This window comes from Ambystoma mexicanum, chromosome 10, assembly GCF_040938575.1.
Source record: "Ambystoma mexicanum isolate Mex_15411 chromosome 10, UKY_AmexF1_1, whole genome shotgun sequence".
Classification (NCBI taxonomy): domain Eukaryota; kingdom Metazoa; phylum Chordata; class Amphibia; order Caudata; family Ambystomatidae; genus Ambystoma; species Ambystoma mexicanum.
The window spans coordinates 411,754,213-411,780,575 of NC_090932.1; the positions used below are offsets into that span (position 1 = coordinate 411,754,213).

General features: G+C 41.7%; 1 non-coding gene across 1 annotated transcript; it reads left to right on the plus strand.

Annotated features, from left to right (window-relative positions):
- The first annotated feature begins 21,961 nt into the window (after positions 1-21,961).
- Positions 21,962-22,123, plus strand: LOC138496227 (U1 spliceosomal RNA). The gene has a single exon (XR_011277765.1). It is a non-coding gene; the product is annotated as a U1 spliceosomal RNA (small nuclear RNA).
- The last annotated feature ends 4,240 nt before the right edge of the window (positions 22,124-26,363 follow it).

Below are 26,363 nucleotides of genomic sequence, written 5' to 3' on the forward strand. Positions count from 1 at the left end.
TTACAGCATCCATTTTGTAGTAGGTGTTGAGTATTTCTAATTTTTCAAAAACAAACACCACCAAAAGGCTCTTTCCAGAGCCATCACTTCCTCCCAGAGAAAATTGCAATGGTTATGATTGGGCAGCACCCCAAAATATTAGATGTCCGCAGACTGTCCGCACTTCTAAAAAATACACAGGGCCCTGCTTCATTTATTTTCACTTCTATTTTTTAACTGTGGAAGGCGGCTCTGAAAAGAGCCTTATAATTTTTGATATTTCTTGTTTTATATATTTTTTGTTTTTTTATACAAGACAGACTAGGAGAGGAGGGGAAAGGAGGGTAAGGGGGGACAACAACCATGGGGATAAGAAAGGGTGAGCTGAGAGAGAAAGATGTAGAGTGGGTTTTATTTGGGTAGTGAGCAGATCTTCTCGTGCTCTGAGACGATAGTCTCAAAAGCACTTCGAAGTCGCTTCCCCCTGTAGAGTACTGCATCACAGTACATACACACAACTGTGACCCTCGAAAGGTAAGGTTCATCAGCATTGTGTATGGCCTGTGTGGCAGCTTGAGGAATATGTTGTCCCACAGGAGTGTTCCTTGTGGTGACAGGATCAGAAATGGAGGATGAAGTAGAGGAAGTCAACCTGCTACGCTCTTCTCAAGGTACAACCTTGCGAATGGCCCCAGTGTGGAATGACTTTAGGTGTCGCTTCATGGTAGTGGTCCCAAAGCTGTACGAACCAAGCCTCCCGTGACTGAGTACCATTTTGCACTTGTTGCAGGTGACTTGGTTCGCACAAGCCTTAGGACCATTCCCACGAATGGTAAATAACCGCCACACCAAGACTCACGCTGAGTGCGGGTAGTAGGGAGTACAACTACCTCATCCTCGTCATCCTCTTCTTCCTCCTCTGCATCCTCACTCCTGTTCCCCTCTTCAGGCCCTTGGGGAGGTGGTGGTGGAGGGGGTGGGGGAGGTGCTGAGGCAGATGCAGCACCAGGTGGCAGCAGTGCAGCCATGGATGCCACCAGCTTCTCGATGGAAATCTGCAATTGGCAGTAAAATTCGCTGTGCTCTGTAGGATAGCCAGAAACACAATGAGAATAAGCTCTAGGGCGTGGTCTTTTAAGGGGTGCTTGTACGTAGTTCGCATAAATGCACACTCTCCGTGGACAGATCGAACACAAAAAAAGTTTCAAAAAGTTTCAAAAAGTATGTAGAAACTCAGGATTAGTATATGGGACTTGTGCTATGGTGAGTTTTTATTAAATAATATTGTGGATTACTTGAAAATGATCAGCGTGGGCGTGGTCACATGATAGCTTCGCGAACATGTCCGCGAAGGGAGCGGCTGTCTGCAGGACACTAAATGCATGCACAGTGCTTTGCGCATGCGCGTTGATGTTCTACGGACACTGTTCGGGTCCTGAAGTAATTAAAAGTGCGTCACACGTCAAACGGACAGTTACGGACAGTCGTTTTTTCTTACAACAGTTTCAACTTGCTTGCGAACAATACGGACAGACATAGCATCCTCAGGACACCTCCTATTTTGTTTATTTACGCACATTTGAGGACACCATATGTGTTCTTAGAACAGTTTCAACTTGGTTGCGAACAATACGGACAGGCATAGTGTCCTTAGGACACCCCTATTTTGTTTATTTACGAACATTTCAGGACACCGCGTGTGTTCTTAGAACACTTTCAACTTGCCAGCGAACGTTACGGAGAGGTGTAGTGTTCTAAGGACACCCCTATGTCGTATATTTACAAACAGTATAGGGCACATGATGTGTTCTTAGAACAGTTTCAACCTGCCTACGAACAAAACGGACAGGCATACCGTTCTCAGGACATCCCAATTTTGTTTATTTACGAACATTTCAGGACACCATGTGTGTTCTTAGAAGAGTTTCAACTTGCTAGCGAACTATACGGACAGGTATAGTGTTCTTCAGGACACCTCAATGTTCATTTCTTTATGGACATTCCGGACACCCACGCTGTCCGCGGACACCTAAATTGCTTTTAAAAAAAATGAAATGAATTAGAACACAATATAAAAATGTTACTTTATTTAACATGTATGATTCATTTATGACAGAGAAGGTGAGGCAGAAACTGAAACAAAAACAGGAGAATTAGGGGTTTCAACAGGATTTGTATGAGGTGAAGAAGGGATGGAAGTCTCATCAAAACGTTTTGGTTCATGTAGAGGGTTTGGGGATAATTGACTGGGATATGGTGAGGGGGTACAGGTAAATGTGGGGCAATGGTACGTGGTTTTTTGTTTAAAATGATCTTCCACAAAGTTTTTTAAATTATTAAAATTAGCCAACAGTAGATCCATTTTTTCTTGTATGCTGTGAAGAGTCTTAACCTTAACAGCTTTTACTGTAGTACTTTCTATTTTGGTGTGCTCTGTACAAAGAAAAAATATATGTTAAATGTATATAAAATAATAATTAAATGGTTTATATTGTAAAGTGTCTACCATTAGATTCACTATCTTCTGACATTTCCTCTAGCCACTCCAGAGTACTAGACATTTCTGTGAGAAAAAACATAATATCATTTTTTTTAATCTAATACAGAAAGTTTATAAATATATGAGTAAACATATATATGAGTATACCTTACCTGAAATAGTAAGCAGTACACTTACTATTTCAGGTAAGGTATGTTCTGAGTGGTTTGTAGATTTGCTGTTGTTCTTGGTTGTGGAGTTTCTGTGAGGTAATCATGTTGGAAGCCTATCTTTCTTCTTTTGGTATATTCCATTTTAGAATATATTGTATTTAAATGAATGGTTAGTGTGTTACATATATGGGTTACACTTCTTATGTATTACTACATATAATGTGTATGTGTGCTGGTTTGTGGATTTGTAAAATGTTCATATGTTATGATATAACAATTAAACACACCCCCCCAGAGTTTTTGGGTAGTGGTGCTGTTGAACCGAACATGTCCGCGGACATTAAAAGAGTTCGCGGACATCAAACTCAGTAGAGGGGGTTCAGTATGTTCAATTTTACATGTGCATAAAATCAGAGTTATTATTATTAAATTGTGCTAATAAAAACCTATGAAATTCAGTGAAAAAACTTTGTTAAAGTGACATTATGGTTAAGTTGCGCTACTAAAAACCTATGAAATTCAGTGAAAAAACTTTGTTAAAGGGACGTTATGGTTAAGTTGCGCTACTAAAAACCTATGAAATTCAGTGAAAAAACTTTGTTAAGGGGACGTTACGGTTCCAAGTAAAACCGAACCCCCCCTGAAATTCGCCAGTTATGGTAAGCTAAGCAACCATAACTCGCGCCACCACCATGCTTTGCTAAGACTAACACCCACGACATCAAAGATGACATCACAAATGTAATTGATGACATCACTGATGATATCACATGTGTATTTACTTTTCATGAAATATGTGTACAAGGGATTCTTATTATAATGTTGAGAAAAAAGTGTCAAGGATCATTGCAATAAATATCATAACCTAATTAGTGCATTGAATGATGCATTGATATAAATAGCATTCTGTTATGGAGTTCTATCTAGTATACTAAGCTACTCATGCAGAAACATAGCATTTTGTGCAGCATACATGATGAAGGTATAATATTCATAATGTTGATATGTTGAATAATGAAATGATAATTGTTTTATTAATAGATTTTTGTGTACTGTGAAATATGTAATAAGTAGCTAATAAAACCCATGTATTACATAATTGCATTACTACAGACAAAACACAAAGAGACAAGAACACATACAAATATGGGTATAAACAGGGAAAGTGAAGTTAGCAAAAAAGCAGAAGTACTAGCAGAAAGAATTCATAACCTAACTGATTATGTTCATGCAAATAAATGATTGCTCTGTTTCAAAGCTGCTATTTACCCTATGTTTATGTATCACATGATGTGATTGGACCCTAAGGAAAGGAGTGTGAGTACAATGTATACAAATATGAGCATGTACAGGGAAAGTACAGCCATAAAAAAACAACAGAACTATCAGAAAGTGCTGATAACTCTATTGATTATCTTTATGCACAGAAAGGATTGCTGTCTTTCAAGCTTGTGTCTTCCCCTATGTATATGTTTCATGTGATGTGACTGGACTCTAAGGGAATTACTGTAAGGCCCTATTGAAGGATAGGTCTATGAATATAGTACATTTACAATTTTTAGTTCCTGACTGTTACTGAAGAAAACCATGTGGCCTAGATGTGTCAGTAAAGGAAAAAAGAGTGAGCCAGACATGTGATGTCATCAGTGATGCCATCAATGACATTTGTGATGTCATCTTTGATGTCGTGGGTGTTAGTCTTAGCAGTGCACGGTGGTGGCGCGAGTTAGGTTGCTTGGCTAACCATAACTGGCAAATTTCAGGGGGTTTTCGGTTTTACTTGGAACCATAACATCCCTTTAACATATTCAGTGAAAAAAACCTTGTTAAAGGGACGCTATGGTTAAGTTTCACTAACAAAAACCTATGAAATTCACTGAAAAAAACTTTGTTAAAGGGACATTATGGTTATGTTGGACTAATAAAAACCTATGAAATTCAAAGAAAAAACTTTGTTAAACGGACGTTATGGTTCCAAGTAAAACCGAAAAACCCCTGAAATTCACCAGTTATGGTAAGCTAAGCAACCATAACTTTTTTTTTCATTGTACTTTTTAGTTTGATTTAAAAAAATACTAACTTTTTTATTACATGAATCCAACTTAAACTTCACAGTTCGTCATGTCCACTTGCTGGCATCTCTGTCCAATACATCACTTTTCAGGTAGAACCGAATCCATAAAATTAATTACTGCACAAGTCAGCTTCGTGTTTGTTCCTGTAATTAGATAACTCCACCAGTCTTCAAGGTTGTTATTTTTTGGTGCAAAGATTGCGAGATGCAGCGACCTTTGCACTGTAATGGCTGTGCACTCAGTTATCAGATATTTAGCTGATTCGACTGCACTATTACAGTATCTGCATCGATTATCTGATGTTTCTGGGTCGCGCTTCAGCATCAATGTAGCTTTAGTCTTGTAAAGATTGAAGCGCAATCTCATATATTGGTTTCGGTGCTATTGAGAAGGGAATTTGCACAGGTACTTAGGAGTCTTGTCCAGCCCATGCACCAAGGTTCCGAAGTCTTGTATAGATTTTAAATTACTCCGCTTTTCATTATTCTGTATCCAGTTCCATTGTCTCAATTTTATTTTAGCCCATTGCGGCATTTTTAGTACAAGCGCATCTGTCAAGTCTGCATTTCTCATTATCGCAAGGAGTTTTTGTTCCCACTTAATTATCAGGTCAGAAGTGTTAGCGTTGAATCTTTTTTGTAAGATTTCATATGGACCTGCTGTTTGAACCATTCTCATTTTGCGCCAGACTGCAATTAACTTCCACAGGACTGTGCCATATAATCTATACCCAGTTCATATCAAATCACTGATATGGGGAGATTCTTGGGCAAGCGCAAAACATTGCGCCAGAATTTTCCCTCAAGTTTGCACCAGATGTCGGCTGGTATATTCCATCCTGCTTTACTGCCGAATGTTAAAGCCGGTACTACTTTTTGCAAGTAAAAGGAGAGAGGTGGTTTTAGTGTAGATTAGCCATAGGCAGCATGAAGTTTAAGTCCTTGCAAGGCAAACATAGTCATTCTGATATATAGATTTTGAGTCCAATTCCATTCACGTATAGAACCGTTGAATTGGACACCTAGATAACAAATGGAATTTGTTACCTCTAGTTTTTCATGGCTTAGATACCAATTGAACGTTTTTTTTCGTGCCTTTCCACCGCTGCCAATTGTCAAGATCTTTGATTTCTGTGTGTTGATTATTAGATCGTTTTTGTTGCAATATCTTTGTAATGCATCCAATGATCGTCGCAGCCCAATTTGTGTTCCATAACTTATGCCACCTCCGTGTACTGCTAAGACTAACACCCAGGACATCAAAGATGAATTCACAAATGTCATTGATGACATCACCGATGATATCACATATCTGGGCCACTTCTTTTTGTTCACTGACATGTCAAGGCCACGTGGTTTTGTTCAATCATAGAGTCCATTTTAAAAATCAAACAATGTTACATATGCAGACATTAACCTTGGTGTATGTTGTTAAGGCATTTGGCCTCAGTTCATGGTGTGCATACATGGGAAAATAGCCAAGCTTCAAACACACAATTCATTTGTATACTTCAATATAAAGTTTAATGTCACCGTAATTCTTTGGTGGTGTTGTTTCTTTCCTCCTGACTAAAGTCTCCCTGTATGTACCTCAGATTTGTAAGCGTTGTGGATCTTCAGATGTATTGTTTATAGTAACACAAGTATGTAGTAAGTCTTGAATTATTAGCTATTAATATATATTCAATGGTCATCATTACTCAAAGATCTCATAAGGTACCATTCATTAATTTACTATCCAAAATTGCCAGATTAAAATATTGTAATTCTATAGTGCATGCTGCAGCCATTGCTGATGTGTAATAATAGTTATGTTCCAGTATTAACAACAACACTCCAATATCATGTTTTGTTCAGGGGAGTACATTCTTTAATACATTAAGTAGGTGAACAAGCTACTAGCTTGTGGCGAAACACTTCTGGCTGCCTGCTGGCATGACAGACTCTGGGAAAAATTATGCTTTTAAAACTGCAAATGAATGGAATGTAACAAAGGTTGTCATTTTTTTTGAACTTCTGCCGTTTTTTTCTTGTTCCTGTTGTTCTTGGCGTATCTTTACAAACATGATGTTTGGCAATTCGATTACGGAGTGCAACCCGCCAAAACAGCGTTTCCGCCAAAATGAATTTCATATGGGAGGTCATTGGTGATGTCATCAATGACATTTGTGATGTCGTCTTTGTTGTCCTGGGTGTTAGTCTTAGCAGTGCACAGAGGTGGCGTTACTTATGGTTGCTTAGCTTACCATAACTGGTGAATTTCAAGGGTTTTTAGGTTTTACTTGGAACCAAAACGTCTCTTTCACCAAGTTTTTCATTGAATTTCATGGGTTTTTGTTAGTGCAACTTAACCATAACGTCCGTTAAACAACGTTTTTTCAGTGAATTTCATAGGTTTTTGTTAGTGCAACTTAACCATAGCGTCCCTTTAACAAAGGTTTTTCTGTGAATTTCATAGGTTTTTATGAGTGAAAATGTTTCATGATGTTACATCACTGTATATAAGTTCTTAATAATACCTCTTTTAACACATATGAAAGAAATGTAAACCTCCTTTAACCAACATATGTTTGATGTGTGTCGTTATCAGCAGCGCATGCTGGGGATGCAAGTCATGGTTGAATTGATTTGGGCATGTCGACCATGACCCCAGTCCCACCAATCTGCCCCAGTTATCCACTGCACTTACCCTGCATCCTAGTTCAGTGTTCAATATACCCTCACAATGTGAAAAACGGCCAGGGTTTATGGCTTGCAGCCATGGCCAGTTTCTACAATCCATGGGGTGTGGGCTTTGGTCTTGCCACATAGCACAATAGGCAAATCAGAGTAGATATTTGTCCTTGCCAAGGGCCAGGCCAACTGTCCAGGCAGCAAGTTATACCCCTATTTTTTGTACTTACTTTTTGACACTTGAAAAAAAGTGAAAAATAGGACAAATTTGCAAAAGCTGTCAGACCCTTGCAGATGCTCCTCGTGAAAATGTACTGCAATCCTGTCCAGCACTTTGGGCTGCAGCCACCAGCAGACATTTGTTTTCCATTCAAACCTAGAGCTTCGGCCATGCTGCATGCCCCAGTAAGCAAATCAGAGTGCACATTTGCCTTTGCTCAGGGGCAGGCCCATTGCCCAGGCACTAATGTTAAATCACAATTTATTGTACTTACCGTTGTAACCATTAGAACACATAAAACACAGGACAGATTTGCAAAGCCATTCTTTGAGGTCCTTACTGATGCTCCTCGTGAATGTTTGCTCCAATCCTGTCCAGCACTTCGGGCTGTAGTCACGAGCAGAATCTTTTTTCCCATTCAAACCTATACCGATTTCGAAAAAAACATTGTCACATAGCCAGTCCCTGGTGGCCATGCCCAATTTACCCCCCTTGCCAATCCCTTGTTGTCATGGCCAGTAGCCAGATTGTCCAGGACAATCTGGTCACTGCCCATGGCCACAGGCTATACCTGAGTCACCAAAGGTATATCACAATTATTTTGTACCTACATTATGACACAATTCAAAAAATAAAACACTGACACATTTGCAAAAAACATGCTTTCAGGTCCTTGCCAATGCTCCTTGCATGAGTTTGCTGCAAATCCATCCATGTTTTATTTTTTTGAAAAGTGTCAAAATGTATGTAGATATAATAGTCAAATAAGTTAGCAGCCAATTGACAGAATCCATTCAGACTTTGCGCACATATTCAAGGTTTGGTGTATAATCTGTCTGCAAACCACATTTGTCAAATGCAAATAAAGTTATAAGCCCTTTAAAAATGTTGACCCCCCCCCGTCTAAATTTGTCCCCTCTTGACAAAATCCCACCAGACTTGGCTAATCCATTCAATTCTGGGTCTACTATCTGTTTGCAAACTAGTGTGCAGATTCGTCAAATGGCAGCAAATCTATAAGCCTTTCAAATATTTTGGGACCCCCTTCTACTTTTGCTCGCTCTTGGCAACACAGCACCAAACTGTGCATAACCATTCAGGGTAAGGTCCAGAATGATATTTCAAAATTGCATGCAGGTGAGTGGCGCCAAAGTTATAAGCCATCTAAAAACTGTTTTTCACCAAGCCTGTAATTCAAAAATAGGCAAGGATATCCACAAACATTCGAGATTTTCTCAAACATCACAGGATTGTACCCGAACATCCAGACTGTTTGCATACTTCGGGGATGAAAAAAACACCAAATTTTTGGCTTCTTATGGCCATATTCCATCACATCCCCATCACCCCTCACCTGCCCAGAGATTGTTTCATTAGTTTGACAAGTGCAATGTTGTGTTTTTTGATATGATTTTACTGCAATGTTCAGGGACAACGTACGATGTCCACGAATCCAACATGGCGGGTGTTTCCCAAAAATCAGATCCACCTCACGCTTTTCACCAACCAGCCAGTGGGCACGGCCAATGTCAGCGGACATCACGCTGCCCTCTGGACAAACCCGAGGCCCGTCTGCAGGCCAAACATGAAAGTGAGTCCGAAAACCGAACTCAGATTTCACACATTTTCTGTACCTACTTTGTGCTCATTTAGACTGGATGGATTTACACCAAATTTATAAAAGCACACTTTTGGGACTAAGCCGCCGCTCCTGGTGCAAATTTGGAGAACATGTGTCCAGCGGTTTGGGCTGTAGGTGTGAGCAAAGACATTTTTCCATAGCGTCTATGGGAAAAACCACACATTTTGGGACTCCTCCATAGCTTTGCCCTCCTGCTCGCAACCTCACCAAACTTTGCAGACTCAATCTGACAGTGCCATATACTTTTCTTGCAAAGTATTGTTATGATTCGTCTGGGGGGGCAAAGTTATACATTGCCCCAAATGTGCTCTTCTTATGGGTTTAGCAACATAACCATAACTACAGCACTGCTACTGCAAGCCCTGTACTTTGTGAAATTGTGTTTGTATGTTCAGGGTTGGCTCCAGCCCCATAACAGTTGGTTGGCTGAAATGTTGGCCCAAGGTCAGCATAACAGTCTCGGGTATACTGGCGATAGTGAATGTTCACCAACCCCCACCAATTCGCCCTGCACAGGCTTGCAAAGTCAATAGCTGGAATGCATATGTATGAAATGTATTTCTGTCAAAGTTAACAGCAATGTTTCATATGTGGCTACAAGCTGATGTGGCCTGCCTTGGAGACTAGAGCTGTTCATATAATTCCAGCAGGTCGCACAACAGAAAACAGTTTCCACATGATAAACTAAGAAGCGTGACAACATCCTCTTCATTGAAATAAATCTCTAACTACAGCATAGTCAACTAAAAAGCTAAGAAGCAGAGGATATTTTGAAGTTTATCCAGTGCAATATTACAAGCACACTTAGCATTATCACACCTATCACAAGGAAAACCCCTAAGATTGGTATAAAACCTGTACAAATGTTCTATAAATAGTACAATGCAGATTTTGCCAATTTGAAAACAACTGGACAAAACTTTTAGCTCCTATGGCAATGCTCCCTTCTTGCTGCAAAATGCATATAAGTGCCTATGCCAAAGCTCTTTATGGTTTGAAAAAGGAATACTTCACCATTCATAGCCCAAAGACACTAACTAATATAGTCACATATGTAATATTTTCTGCCAAAATTACAAACCCTGAAATTAAAAAGATATCACCTGTATTGCCACCAATAGTACTTTGAGAATTATCTATAATTCCTTGTGTCCAAAATAGAGCATATTCTCTTTCGTCTCCTTACCTACGTTTTTTCCACTCCTAAAATCAATTTCCCAATCATCTACTCAGCTCATTTTTCAACCTCCCCCACCATCTAAGGATTATCATTAACTGATTGAATCTGAAATGACAGAGGGAGAAAAACGTATTTCAAAAATAACTTTCGGTATTGTCTCCCACAGACATTTTGGTACACCCTCTTCCCCCATCCCCTTACTTAACTTCTGGCAGCACAAAGCAAAGGATGCCGCTGCCTCCGCAATCCCCCTGCAACGCCATTTCCCTTCACGCTCATGGAAGAGAACCAGCACTGCAGGGTCCTTTCCTTTTTCTTTTTTTACTATGCTTGTCCCCGATTCCATTTTTATGGAAGCAGAAGACACCCCTGCAATCCCCGAAGTCCTGGAGTGTTGATCAATGTGAGCAGGTAACACCCCCGCAACTCCCGCTCCCTTTGATCAACATTTTTACAATGTTTTATTTTTTTTTCAATGCCCTTTTCGGCATTTTCTGCCATTCGTTTTTTTTGGTCAATTATTTCTACGGATATCCAATCTAGACCCAGCCCTCACTTGATTCCATTCACTGACACTCTTATTCTGCTTTGCTACAGTTTTGCTTTCAATGCACAGTCTTTAAGTGCAATCACTGCCTAGCCCCAACTAAAGCCTTATTATCTCTCATTACGGTCTATTCAACCTCTCGAACTCTTTGGTCTAACACACCTTTGTTTGGCTGTTTCTCGGCCAACCCTTGTGCTCATTGCTGTTTCTGCTCTTTCTCGATTCTTGCCACAAAGCCCTGCTTCAAAGCCCTACTTCTGTGCTCTTTTCGTTTTGCACGAATTTGAAATATTATAGTATATTTTAAACTTTTATACTGAGCCAATCGAAAGTGTAGTCTTAACGGTGACCGTACTTTCTCCAATAAAATAATGTATTAATCCCCTGTTTTGGGTAACCAGATAGGATAGTCTGTGGAGGAAAAAGAAAGGAAAACAGGGCAACACATGGAATAGGGTAGTGACACTCGGAACTAACACATTGGGAAAGTGCAATGTGATTGTGGTAGAGAAAATATCATTGTTAAGGAGGGGGTGTGTGCAGGGGGAATGCTGATCTAGAAAGAGAGAAAATAAGAAAACCTGTGGTAATGAACATTTTACAGTGATGGTCGTTTCTGGCCCCATTAAACATTGCTAGAATTAGTGGAAGTACTGATGTCTGATGGCCCCAAAATATTCTTGGGAGGCCCTTGAAGTGTGAAGGTCAGAATTGTCAAGTATTGTTTTCGACACCTGGTGAAAATCGCAATGACAAGCCAACTGTCAGAACTGACAGAACCAAGGGTAAGCTGTGTCAAAAGATGACTTAAGGGAACCACAATGGGAGAACCGGAAAAGAATAGAAGGAGGTAGAAACACTTGTGTACGAGCGCGATATAAATAAAATACCATTTCATTTCATTAGAAACCACACCACAGAAGACGTACGTACATGGCCTTTCCTGAGACGGAATTCGCTCATGCAAGCAGAGGGAGATGTGGAGCTTAAGAATTGGAATGATTTCATTGCTGTGCACAGTCAACACGACTACCCTAGGCAAATGCCTGATGTCAGCCAGTATACAGGATAAAAATGGTGCTACTATCAGACATGCCTGAGAAACTAAGTGCAATGAAGCAGAGTACAAATAAGTCATGAAACTGATGACAAGTAAAAAAGGGGTTGCGCAATACTAAGCTGAAGCCATGATGATTACATACATGTAAGAGCTGGTGTGAGACTCGTTGTTTCCTCAAAAACTTGGCATGTCCCATATAGGTCAACAGTACGCCCTTAAAGAAATATGTATTAGAACCTATAAAACAAAACGGTCAACACGAGTGTGTGCATTAATTCATTAATCGTTTATTGCACGATTAATAATGGAACGCCAGAGACCAGTCTCTAAGCGCAGGGCTGGCATTCAAATCTGTGTTGCTCTGCGTTGTCTTGCTTCCAAGACAAACTTGTTATCCCTTAGCTATCTTCCTAGCCCTCAGTAACCTCCTGGCATTTAGTAATTTGCTATGTGATAAGTAAATCCATGTGAATCTATGTGATGTTATGTATTTAGGTGATTTGCATATACTTATGACATTTGCTGTGATAATGATTTGCATGTCTTACGACTCAGCATCAATCGCCTGTTATTTATATATTTAGGCATCGGTTGAAAATCGCAATGCCAAGCCAACCATCAGAACTGACAGAGGCAATGATAAGCTGTGTAAAAAGGTGAATTCAGGGAACCACAATGGGAGAAAGGGAAAAGATCTGATGAAAGTAGAAACCTCCACACAGGAGACATTCATGCATGGCAGGACGCCGCGTGTGCGATCCTCCTCTTTCTGTGTCTGTGGGGGCGGTTCTTTGCCTCTCCTCCATTTCCCTCTCAGCCTCATAAGTGCCTGGAGGATCGCCGCGCTGACTGGAGAGGTGAAGCTTTCCTTTGCAGGATTGCCATTATAAAGCCCCTCGCTTGGTTAACGGCATATGTGCATATCTATTTTATACCTATTGTCTGAACTAATTGTGCTTTTATTTTGCATCTTGCATTGACCTTATACTGAAAAGGCAGCGTAGGCTTTTTATTACTTTGCTGCTGTGTCTTACTTAATTGCTGGAAGTTAAGGATGCCGCATGTGCGATCGTCCTCTATCTGTGTCTTTGCCTCTCCTCCATTTCCTCTCCTCCATTTCCCTCTCGGCCTCATATGTGCTGCACAGACTGCCCACGCAGCGGGTACCCCGTCAGCACGCCGACGGCGCGCTTTAGGAAAGCCTATCTGTGCCCGTCCGTGCTAAGGCCGGACTCAAGGGGTCTATTCATTTCACTAGAAAGGAATTACTCTCACTCGCACCTTCCTATACTCAGTTACCAGCTGGATGGCAGGCTCCTTCTGTAAGTTGTCTGCCTATGGAATCTCCACCCTTTCATGTGCAGCCTAGCAGGACATGTGATGTATCATTGATGCTTTTGAACACTCACTCAATTCCTGCACATATTGCTAACATATACCAGCTAATATCATATAGTCAACCTGATCTGTTGTTTCTAACAGAGAATTGGCTACAGGAGTTGTCTGCTCAAGGATTGGCCCAAGCCACCCCAGTCGATTTTGGAATCATCCACGCTGACCGCCCATCCCCCCAAATGGGTAGTGCGGTTGCAGTGATATATAAATCCTCCTTAAAGATTTCCAGGCTTGATCTTTCCCACTCACTTGCTCTGAGGCCTCACTACTTTGCTGCACTTTTTACCCCACTCTGACATATCACTTTTTGGTTATCTATCATCCCCCTGGATCATCTGCTGGGCTGCTTGAGCCTTTACTGGACATGGTGTCTGATCTCCACACCCGATCCTCTTACCTTGTTACACTGGGTGATATCAATTTGAAATGTAATCCCCATTGCACCCCTGCTCTCAATCTCTTTTTTGAAAGCCTGGCTGATTGAGGGTTCAGCCAAGTTGTCTCCGGGCCCACTCACAAATTGGGTAATATCCTGGACCTGGCAAATGATACTCTTGTGACTTCTTCTCCAGCTGTACCAGTACTCTGGTCAGACCATTATTTAGTGTCACGTGTGCTTAAAAAGATTCAAATGCAGCATAAGCAGCGGTGATGGCGCTCTGCCGATCTAACAGATCTGGCCTCACTGGTTGAGGACAAATGTAGGAAAGCTACTATAAATACACTATCTGCCGACAAGGTGGTGCCTCTTAAGCTTATTCAACCTCAGAGGTTGCCTGCTGAACCCTGGTTCTTAGAGGCCCTTAATGTGCATCGCCTTACGCTCCGTCAGGCTGAACGCAAGTGGCGGACTGCATATGATCCCAGTCTCAGATTATTGTACAAATCCTGCATGGCTTCCTAATAGGAAGCTACCGTGGCAGCTAAAAAGATCTTCTATGCTCAAAGAATTCAGTCTGTGCTAGACCAGCCTAAGACCCTCTTCTTGTGTTGAGATCCCTCTCCTTCGAAGCTAGGCTTACACCCTCGGTCAGTCCTTCACAAGTGCTCTGTGATTCCTTAGCACAATATATTAATGCCAAAATCAATACTATGCGTACTAATATTGCTCTGGCTAACGTGATAACACCTATACTTGCCCCTAGGCCTGAACCCCTAGCTCCCAGAAGTCTGCCGGCTTTGATAGGCTGTTCATCTTTTCCTCCCTTAACGGAAGACACAGTACTTAGTGTGATCCAACATATTAGGTCAGGGGCTCCCTCTGACACTATTCCTCTTGCTGTGATGAAGGATATCTCCCCTGAGCTGCTGTGTGAAATCAATGACCCAGTTAACATCTCTTGCCAATCTGGCTTTATTCCACCTGAGCCTAAGGCTCTGACTGTCATTCCTCTTCTTAAGAAGCCCTTACTTGACCCTCTTCTTCCCTCTAACTATCACCCTATCTCACTTCTCCCCTTCTTTATGAAACTCCTTGAATCACTGGTCTTCCCTTTGTTCTCTGCTTATATGGAATCTACAGAGATTTTCGATCCTGCTCAATCTGGTGTCAGGCCAGGCCGAGGAATGAGAGCATCCTGGTCTCTGTCCAAGATGATAATGCCAGGCTAGTTGATGCTGGAGGGGATGGGGCTCTGATTTTATCACATCTTTCAGCGGCGTTCGACACCGTTGACCACCCCATCCTGCTCACCCGCCTGGGCCAAGTGGAGATCTCAGGTCAGGTTCTCACTTGGTTCTCCTCGTTCTTGGCAACTAGGACCCAAACTCTTTCTCTCCCTCCTTTTCTTTCTGCTCTTTTCTCTCTCTGCTGTGTTGTCCCTCAGGGATCTGCCTCGTCTCCTATTCTCTTCAATATCTACATCTGGCCTCTTGTGTGTCTCATATGCTCGTTCGGCATTAGGTGCTATTCATATGCCAACAACACTCAGATCCTGATCTTTTTAGATTGTGAGCAGGCTGAGGAGTTATTGTGCTTGTCTCAGTGCCTGACTGCCGTGGGGTCATGGATGAACCACAACTGGCTGAAGATCAATGGAGACAAGACAGAGGTGTTGGTGGTGGGTTCCCCCCTGATCCTTCACTCTGGGTGTCTTCCTTTTGGCCTTCATCTTTTGGCCCTCTTCCAGTCCCTACTGCTAAAATGAACAACCTGGGGTTCGTGGTATTTGCTTCCCTCTCTACAGAGACACAGTTTGCAGCAGTTTGCAAATCGGGCCACTTCCATCTTAAAATCTTAAAGAAGGTTGTTCCATTTATTCCTTCTCATCGTCACCCCCCATTTGTTGCCGCCCTGGTACTAAGCCGCTGGGACTATTGTAATTCTCTATATCTCACTCAATTTATGGGCTTAGTCCAGCGGCTTCAGTTACTCCAGAACATGGCTGCCCGGGTGGCTACAGGCTCCCACTGTGGAGCGCACATTTCTCCTGTCTTGCGCATGCTTCACTGGCTGCCTGTCCAACAGTGCATTGCTTTTAAGGCCCTATGCCTAGTCCATCCTGCTCTGCATGACCAGGGTGCAGAGTATTTACACAACTAGTTTACTCGCTATTTTCCTTTGTGGCCATTAAGATCGGTGGCCGCAGGTCTACTTGTAGTCCCGCCTTTCTATTGCAACCACATCATAGGTCGGTCCTTTTCAGTCGCTGCGGCGCAATTGTGGAATAGCCTTCTCCTGGCCATGAAAAATCTTCTAAATCACTTGACCATTCGAAAAGCACCAAAAGCACACTTGTTTGAGTGATCATCTCGCCTCTTTGGATTCTGCCTCCCTTTCTCCCAGTGCTATGGTACTCTCGGGTGATCGCAGTCTTTACAAGTTCATACAACATAGCATGGCCTCTCCTTGAGGACAAATTCACTCTTGCAAACTAAGCGAGATGAGGAGCTGAAAAATTTGAATGATTTCATCGCTGTACAAATTCAACCCCACTACCATATGTGAAGTCCTGATGTCAGCCAGTATTCCACATATAAGTGATGCTATACAAAAAGATATCCCTGGGAAAATAAGTGCAATCGAGCCAAAAGTGCAATAAGTCATGAAACCGATAAAGAGTATAAAAGAGGTTGTGCAGTATTAAGATGAAACCATGTTGATCACATACATGTAAGAGCTGGTGTGAGACTTGTTTGCTGAAAACGTGGCATGTCCCTTTAAGTCAGCAGTTTTCCCTTAAAGTGATATGTATTAGAAGCTATGATAGGAAGGGCCCACAGGCGTAGGTGCATTTTAATAACTTGGTAAGTGATAAGTAAATCCATGTGATTTTATGTTTGTATGAGACTCCTGACGTGTGCTGTGATTATAATTTGCATGTTTTACAACTCAGTATCAATCTCCTTGCAAGAGTATACTTTATCTGACCTTTTTAGAGGAAACTGATATATGTGTTTTATAACTCCTCCTCCTTTTTATTATGCAAATATCAAACTTTGATAATTACACCTTAACATATCATTCCTATACACCGCTGATAGTGAGGGGCCACTTTAGGTACTCTAAAATGTCACCATAAAGAGTAGTATGCACTTTTATTGTGTGTTATGTTACTCAGCACTGAATGAGAATTTTGACCTTGAATATATCATACTTTTAAGGTGTCCCTCATTACCAGAATCCAGTGCTAAAAGAGAAGGGCTACTTTTGGACCTTAAAAATGTAATTTTGTAGAGTTTTGTGCATTCTTTATGTTGTTGTGTTACTTTACTGAAATGCTAAGGCAAATTATAAACATAACTGAATCTTACTTTTAAGGTGTCCTTCCGCATTGATACGCAGCACTGATATTGAGGTGATAACTTGGCTTGTGACGTCATCTTAAAGAGTTATGTGCACTGTTATGTTGTGTGGAATATAGGTGGAAAAAGCATTTCTTGTCTGCAATTTTGATTTGTGTTTCCCAGGTTAGTCCGCTGTCCATCAGAATCCCAAAGTTCTAGACCACTTTGGACACCTCTGGGCAGGTGCTCATATCAGTTGACCATGGGATTGTTGTGTGTGGTGTGGTACTGGCGTGGGAATTCATGGGTTCCTTCTTGTCAAAGTTGAGCATCCAATTGTTTATTTTCATTTATAAATTGACTTGTAAAAGGCATCTTGTGAGTTCAACATCAGTGTATTTCTACAATGTGAATTTGATCATAGTTTAGGTGTAGGGTGGTCGTAACTGGTGAGGCCGTTGATGAGTCCCATGAGTGCCGACACTTATATGTTGAAGTGCAATGGTGATAAAATTGATACTTCTGGCACACAGCAAATTATGGTGCATGTATTTGTACTAGTTTGTTATTCTTCTGTCCATGAGTAATGTTGCCATCCACTGTACTATAGGGTTGCCCAGACTAGCTTCTTGCATTTCTTTTAAATTAGTGATACGTGTTTTAAAGTGCTGAACACTGTAGACATGACCAGGAGAATGAGGCCTGAGGTAATGTTGGCCACCACATTGGCCTTTATGTCATAGATATTACTGAGCTGGACCATCTTGTTTCTTGTTTTCATGAGGTGAATTTTTTCAAAGGTTTAAAGGTGTCCATTTTTCAGCGACTGTGATCCTTCTTCTGGGAATCTGTGGTGTATTTCTTCAAATTGTTGTGTGATGTCCTCCATTCATTTGCTAAATTCCCTCGGGTCAACAGATATCCAAGGTCTCCTGGGCATGGGTGCTTGTCTCGTGTTTTGGCTGGGTTTGAGTTGGCATGCAGATCACAAATGGTACCATGAGGTGATTGCTCCACAGGATATGCAGTGGTGCACCTACAGATGTCAGGACCTCCTTGAGGGAATCTGTGGGATGCCCAAGACACATTGTCCTTACCACAGTGCAAGACTATTATTGATCACTTCAATGAGTGGGCAACATCATGTTCTTTGTCAAACTGCACAAGTAATAGCTTTTTTATCAGTACTTACTGAGAAGGACCACTTTGGTTCTCGAACCATATTTGGATATAATTGAAACATTACAACAGATGGTTCTTCATTTAATTGTTGCTTAAGTATTTTACTGCTAGCTAAATTTGAAGCAAGGTGGTTAAACAAAAATGTCCCATTGTGTTTGTATTGTATTAGCCAACTAGGGGGTGTCTGTCATTTTTTTGGTTATTTGCCCCGTGTATAGTTCTCTAAGGAGATTATGGTTCCTTTCACTACTCAGGAGCCACCATATGTGCACATTTAGCAATGCATTGTAATTTTGTTACTTATGCAAAGATTCGACAATTATAAGACGAGCATGGGGACTTTAAGCAAAACATCCAAGGCAGAGATGATATATGTGATAGTGTCTTGTTAGGTGTCAACACTACTTGTTACTGAAGTTTTATGGTAATTTATAAGTTTAAGCTTTATTTTGTAGTGCATTTTAGATTATGTTTGTGTGTGAATGAGGAGTTCAAAGTGGTATTTGAAAACTGTTAAGGACTGTTAGGAGGGTTTGGGTTTGCTTCCATTCTGCATATTAATTTGTGATTCATTACAGTTTGTGGCGGATGAGATGTTTTGGTTATGATTCATTAATTCAAACATTTAATATGAATTTCTATAACCGTATTGTCACTTTTATATCAAATATTGTATTGATTATTGTTTTATGTATTGTTTTATGGTTAGTAGCCAAAATAAAGCATTGGTTGGTTGATTGATTGACTGATTGATTGAGCAGCAGTCTATCGTATTCTTTGTCAGTGAGCCTCTTTGGCTGGGCTGTTAGTCATGTGTTTTGCATCAGGTTGAATTGTGTCCCTTGTGCTGTGATCCTTTTCTGGTCTTGAGGTTGAAGTCATGGAGCCTCTGTTCCAATACGTATTGGGTTCATCATTGAGCTGGTCTAGTAGGTTGTGATTTGGCTCTTCATGCTCTTCTTTGATGTGATCTTCTGAGAATACATGAATATCTCTTGTTGCCTGCTTGTGTGCAGTCTGTATTTGTAGGTTGATAGTTAGGGTGACGTGTAATATTCTGTGTCTTCTTATTACTTGTCTGCTCTCTTTAATACTACTTCGGGTAGCATTGTTGATAGGAGTCGATATTATGATCTATACCCTGCTTGTGGGTGTTGTCTGTATTGGTGCAGTTAGCAGGGGTTGTTTAATTTTTGGTCAGGATAGCATTCTGTGTGCTGCCAATCAAAGCTTGCATTGTTCGGGTGTCTATCCTTGGCTGTGGGGGAGGGGGGTGGTTTGCGACATTGCCAGTCTTTTGAGCTTTCAAGTGGTGTGGTTGTTCACTGACATTAGATCATGTGGCCAGGCTCATGTGCTAAAGGGTGTTGATAGTCAGTGACGGACTGGCTTTAAAAATAGTAATTGAAAAAATGTGATCATTAGGTCCCAGGAACTATCCACGATTTTTCCATGATCACAACACCATTCCACAGCAAAGGTGGGATATGAGCTTGGCACTTTGGTTGCAAAGTCTACAATTTGACAGCATACATACCCGTCCTGGCTAATGCTGTGTGCTGTTCAATGGATGTGGCTGTTCAACTCTTCTAATCTTTGTTTCAAGGGTCAGAGTTTTAGACCTGCACCATACTGATATTATGGATCTAGTGCTTTCTTGTGGGGGTACATTGTTTTTAGCAGAGTAGAGAGTAGGTGTTACTGTCATCAATGTTTTTATCAATCCTAGTGAAAGATAAAAGGCTGTCTCTGTCTGTCTTGCTGGGATTCGGTTCTATGATATGGCACATCAATACAGATCTTTGCAACAAGTGCTAGATACAATGAGATACTTTTAAAAACCGTTTTGGCACTCAAACCTGGTTATTGCAGTTGATCAATCTAGACCAAGGTTGTCCAACGTACGGCCCGCGGGCCACAATGCGGCCCGCCAAGCCATTTTATGTGGCCCGCCAGGCCGTATGTTGGACAATGCTTGAGTGAGTAAAAAAAAAAATTTTTTTTTATTTTTTAAATGTGCCTGTGCGCAAAACTACTCTGTGCTCTATTCGGGACACATAAAAGAACAAGACGAATGAGAATTCTGAGCGCACACTCACTCTACTAGACTGCTATCAGCATCATCAGTCACAATATTTTTGGGGGGAGACTTGGAAACATTGGCACAAAAGGAGCCGCTCTGTGCTGGATCACCATCCTTTCACCAGTAAACCCGATTCAATCACCATGGCCCCCTTACAAATCCCAGCCATGCTGTGATTGACCTTTGGACACATAAATAATCGTATCAATAAACTTTCTCTGCCTTTTTTATGGCGAATGCCAATTTCGCCACATTCATTGGGTCAATTTTATTGCTTTTTTTACCACAAAAACCGGTGGCAGAACCCCTGCCCCCTCACTTTCTATATACCTTACCCAAAATTACCATCTATATTTTTTGGGTAAAAAAGCGTAAAAAAATGCGGCAAAAAAATGTTTTGTCGAGATTGCCATTCAGCAAAAGTGGGCAATGGCAAATAATCTACACACTCAAGAACAACCTTTCAAAAAATGCTCTCCAGAAATGTATAGAAAGGAAGCAAAATCCAAATCCAAATCAATTGGAACCAAAGTTTTCGTTTGTTAGTGGATTGAGTTTGTTCACAAAATGGATCGGAGTACACTTCGAATAGTTGCTGCAGCTCTGGAGAAAATACGAGTGGTATGATAGGTTATTTATAACGCGCTTAATACCCATGCAGCAGTGATCCCAATCATAAAAGTGAAACAGGCAAGCCCAACAGGTATAACTTATTTTCACTCTTTTGGTAGCGCAGTCTGAGGGCAGCCTATACCCTTCAGGAGAGGTGTGAGCTGATACAGTTGCAACACAAAAAACAATAGTACTATGTTCCCAAAATACCTTAGTTCTTGTCTTTCGGATCTCAGCAGAGCCAGGCTTTTCAACATCATACCAGAAGCATGGGTGCCTTTGCGCTGGGCTGGGGTCAAGTCGGAGAGCAGCAGCGATGGGCCCCAATGATGCAGTTCTGTTTGGCAGTGGTGCTGATTTGTGGGTAGAAAACGCTGGGAACAGTAGGCCGTGCCAAGTGGATGGCACTGGAACACTCAGTGACCTCTGGGCCCTTACAAGGGAATACTTGCCTTTGGCGCTGTGCAGGCTCGGCTGACACAACACGGCATATGGTTACGGCAAAGATGTCAAAGCTTCAGCATTGTCATTGAGCAGAACTCTGAGATTCAGGGTTGGTGGAGCGTTGAGGTCCAGGATGATTATGATGGTGTGAATGGGGCCAGCGCTGAGCAGCTACGCTCAGGAGGGCCATGGGCCCGTGTGGGGCTGACAGGCCAGTGGGCAGACTGCAACAGGCCTGCTCAAGCCATTCTGCTATTTATACAAATCTCCGGCCGAGCAGCACCTGATGTGAGAAAGGAACTGCGCTACAATCTGCTCTTCTACTGGGCTCTGCCTGCTGGAGCTTCCCCCTACACGCGGGACAGGCAGCTCTGCAGACGCTCAGAGCTTCCGGGGATTGGGGGTTGGGGCTGGGTCAGGGCCTGCCTTCTCACCCTCGCTTAGCGGGGCTTCCCAGAACTAAGCCAACCCCTGCCCTCTTGCATGCAACTCATACTTAGCTGGCAGGGGAGAATGTGATCTCAAGGGCAGATCTCCCAGGGTGAGGCTTACCCATTGAACATCGGATTTGCTGACCCCTGCTATGTTCCCAAATGCAGGATGCACGACTGCATTATTTCTGGTAGTGGGGGACTGCGTTCGCGCTCTCCCCCCCGATTTATTGGTGAAAGAAAAGGTAAAGTGTGCACTAGGCCTGCTAGGTTGCATACTTTTAGATTGTGCTCACATTGCGTTTCTTCAATTAGGTTCACCTTTGGGTGATTGCTTTTCCACATTTTATCTGTTGAATAGAATTATGCTTCTTTCATCACCACAGAAGTAATGTGTATTACAGAGATAAGCTACCATATGTATTGGGCACACTGCACATGCACAGGCAGCATCAATCATGCTTTGTACAGGGCAATGCTGGCCTAAATTGGGAACAGCCAGCATAGACATGTTGCTACAGAGGCATATTTTGGGTACAACCAGCATGACAATGTGTTACATCAGTGACAGTGCTGTCTTACACTGTGGACACATTGATCATTAAAATGTATTGTGTTGTAAAATGTTCTTTTCTGCTGTTGGTGACATGGAATTTTCATGTTCCCCTTTAGAACTGATTGTACACTTATGGCTTTTTGGTCACCTTTTCTGCTGTAAAATGCACCATTTCAACCCCATATTTGAAAAAACATTCTTGGGGGGGAACCCCCCCAAACCCTCCCTAGAACCTTGTAGCTCCCTCGCTATGCTCGGTCGCCCCCACTATTCCAGAAAAATATTAACACATAGACACTGAAAGAAATCACAAGCAACTAACCTTTGATCACTGCCCATGACACCAAAAGCTATCCTTGGGACTGCATGGCTATCACTGCCTGTGATGCTATTGTGTGAAAGGTCACACAATATCGCTTTTTAATATACTGCTTTGGGTGAGGTTGTTGACTTTTGGCTCGCCGGCCCACTGGGTGACAAAAAGTTAATGCTTCAGCCCCACATTCAAAAAGGTTGGACAAGCCTGATCTAGACTATATCATTGTATGTGTTATTCATGTTTCGGATGGGGCAGCCAAATGGAGGCCAGGGACACATGCCACTGTTGTCCTCCCATAAAGACATCTCTGCATCCATTCACTCTCTCACTCACTGGCATTTTCACTGCCAGTCACTGCCCGAACCCCTTCCTCATGAAAGTTACTTTTTCACTCGCTCAAGAGTGCATTCTTTGCCTGTCTCATTACCTCTCTTCTTGACAAATTCCCTCACTCGCTCACTCATTCACTGACAGCCTCCTTTCACTCACCATTTTCTTAACTTCTTTCACTTACTCATCTTGGGAAATGGCCTTCGCTTTAGCTGTCATTCTTGTTATTCTAAGGGATATAAAATCAAGTACTTTATCAGAAAACTTCCTAAAGATATTTTTATTGAGTAAAGGAGTGACAGCTTTCCATCTCTGTACATACACAAGTAATGTGTTCTTTACAGAGCTGAATCGATCCATAACCCGTAGCTGCCAAGTTGCACCATGTGATGGTACGCACATTCCGCTAAATTGTAGGCAACTAATATTAATGGACTTGTCAAGTTATCGCATTATAAGTAGAGGCCTCAAGTCGTGGTATGCAAAGTGCCGTACACCATTACAACTGGGTCAGCAAGCGTGCTATGCGAGAGCCACTTCAGCTATGATTGTAAAAAAGTAAATCTGTCTTTGTCCATTGCATTCCATGTGCTGATTATAGACAAGTATGATTTTCACACCAAGTAATATGCAACAATACACAGAGGTAGTAATACATTGCATTAATGAAGAAGAAACTCCCTGGTGTGGGCGATGCAAGTTGAGTGCCATGACAGAGAAATGTGTGTAAGCTCCAGTCCAGAGACTCAGCATTTCATCTTGTCTAGACTGATAATATGAGCATCATTAATTTGATCAATGGTAGCAATGGTAGCTTATGTTATTTAATGAGCCAAAATACAGTTCTGGTTTTCGGAGTGCGCTACTGTCACCATTCGCTCCCTTCGCTCCTGTTACCACCACTTGGGGGCATGATTTGAGGTTTATTCCCTACTGGACTTTCCTTCTGAACCTTGTGCTACAGTGCTGTGATGAATTGGGAGCGCTAAATCCTTATTTTCCAAGCTACTTCCCTTCCGGATCCATTCCAGGTTTTTGGCAGCCAGCATGCTGCTTTAATCAAATAACTATGCTTCCCAGAATGCCTGGCCCACAGCTTCATCCCCGCCCTTGCAGGACAAGGCTGGGTGGAGGATAGGCAACGCCTGTGGCTGCAGGTGCAGCAAGCAACACACCTGCGGCGTGTGCTCGTTAAGCAGCCTTAAAAGCCTCAGTTTGCTTCAGTCCAGCGCTGGTCATTGATGCAGTGTTCCTGTTTGTGACTGGTCCCTTATTCCTGGTTCTTAGCTTTGTACCTAGTTCCAAGTTTCTATTCCTTGTCCCTTATCCCTGGATTTCGAATTAATGTGCTTAATTGTTTTCTGCTTCCTAGATTCCCTTTCTGTCTTCCTCTGTTTGCAGGCAGCATTTCTCAGTGCTTTCCCTTTTGGCGCAGCCCAGTTTGCCTGTGTTCTATATTTCTTTGACTTTGTCCTTTGCTGCTTTGCTGCTTTAGTCTTCCTCTTTATAGATTTAGCTTCCTGCCTTTTTCCTTGGATGGGTGGGGGAAGTTTGCCTTTGTAATTTCGTTTTCCCTGCTCCTGTTCCTTTACTTTCTCTTGGAATCCATTCCATGTTTTCCCTTGCACTTCTGCATTTATTTCCCATTGATTATTAGGTGTGGTGTGCTGTTGTAGCTAGCTCCTGTGTGAATGCCTATGTGTTCCTCACTATTCTGTAATCACTATTCCTACTTGCCCCTTGTCTTGAGTCTTATGTATTTAGTTATCCTCCCATTGATGTTATAGCATTTCTGGGTCCCTGTTTGATCAACAGGGTTTGTGGGCTTGCTGACATTCAAGTAGTATTTCTCGTCCTCGTGAGTACTGTTTTTAAGTTCCCTTATTCAATACCATCAAGAGTGTTAGTTCACAGATCCTGTTGTTTCTTGCCCTCTACGTGGGCTTAGCACTGTCAGTACCTGTAAAAATTGTGGGTAAGGAGCTTGCCAACTTTCCTTGCAGTCATAAGGAGCTTCTAAGTGCTTAACCCACATCCCTTTTCATATATTTGTATTGTTGTCACACTCTATTTGCACTCCTGGGTTTTAGTATACATGTGTCTTGGTTCCTATGTGCATGTTCTTTGACTCAAAGCTATTCACTGTGTGATTTTGTGCATTTCCCTTGCCATATTCACGGCCTTTGTCCTCACCTGACAGCTACCTAATTGGTCAATGTTATATTCTTCAAAAACTCTGCAACGTTAACATATTCAGAGAACAACAGGAAAACTCGGAAAGGTAATATGTGTTACTTGTTGAATGGAATTGCTTTTGACAATGTCCTGTGTAATCCACTGCTTAGAATAATGTGTTTGATTTGTTAGCAGGGTTCAAGTTGAGAGTACACGCGGATGGACAGAGTCCACCCACCTTTTTCAGAGGGTGGTCACAGGCCCCACCAGCTAAAATGAGAAACATTGAACGTCCTCTTTGAATTTATGAAATAAAGCCGACATCAGGGACGGGCCAAACACTTCACCACTGCACTATATAACTTGATGAAAAATAACAAACAACTAAGGGTGAAATGTCCCATTTCGGTTCCATGGAACACATTTGTATTCTTGGAGTTTAAAACGTGCACACATTTTAACATTTTCAAAATTACTATTAGAAGAAAATATCCTCTCTTGGTTTTGTGTGTGTGTTGATTTTATGAAAGGAAAATGGCATTTGTCCTGTTCAATTTGGGTGGTTATGCAAAGCCAATTTAATGAAATGTGCGTATTTCACCTTGATATGCTAATTTCCATTGACGTCAAATTCCATTGCATTTGTTGATGAGTCCCCCCACTTTAATTTCTAGGATTTGACCCCTGTTTGTTAGATTCTGTTTAAGGTTTAAGGTAGTCTTTCTGAAGGTTATCTATAATCTTTATGAAAGGGACATTTTTCAATACTACACTCAGTGTACTCCTAAACAGTTTTTTTTTAATATAACCACAGCTAGAGCTCATTGACTTTTTTTTTTTTTTTTTAGCCGTGATTACAAATTGTTAGTTAAAGGTGGGGTTCACATACATAAAACACCCCCGGTCAGGGTCAAAGATCAAACTCAGGGATTCTGCTACATGCATCACAAGTAACATCGTCTATGGGCTCAGTTGCCCATGTAGAATGTATTATGTGGGCCAGATCACCAGAAGGGCTAAAGAGCGACGGAACGAGCATAAGAGCAATATACATACACACCATACTGATTCACCAGTGGCAAG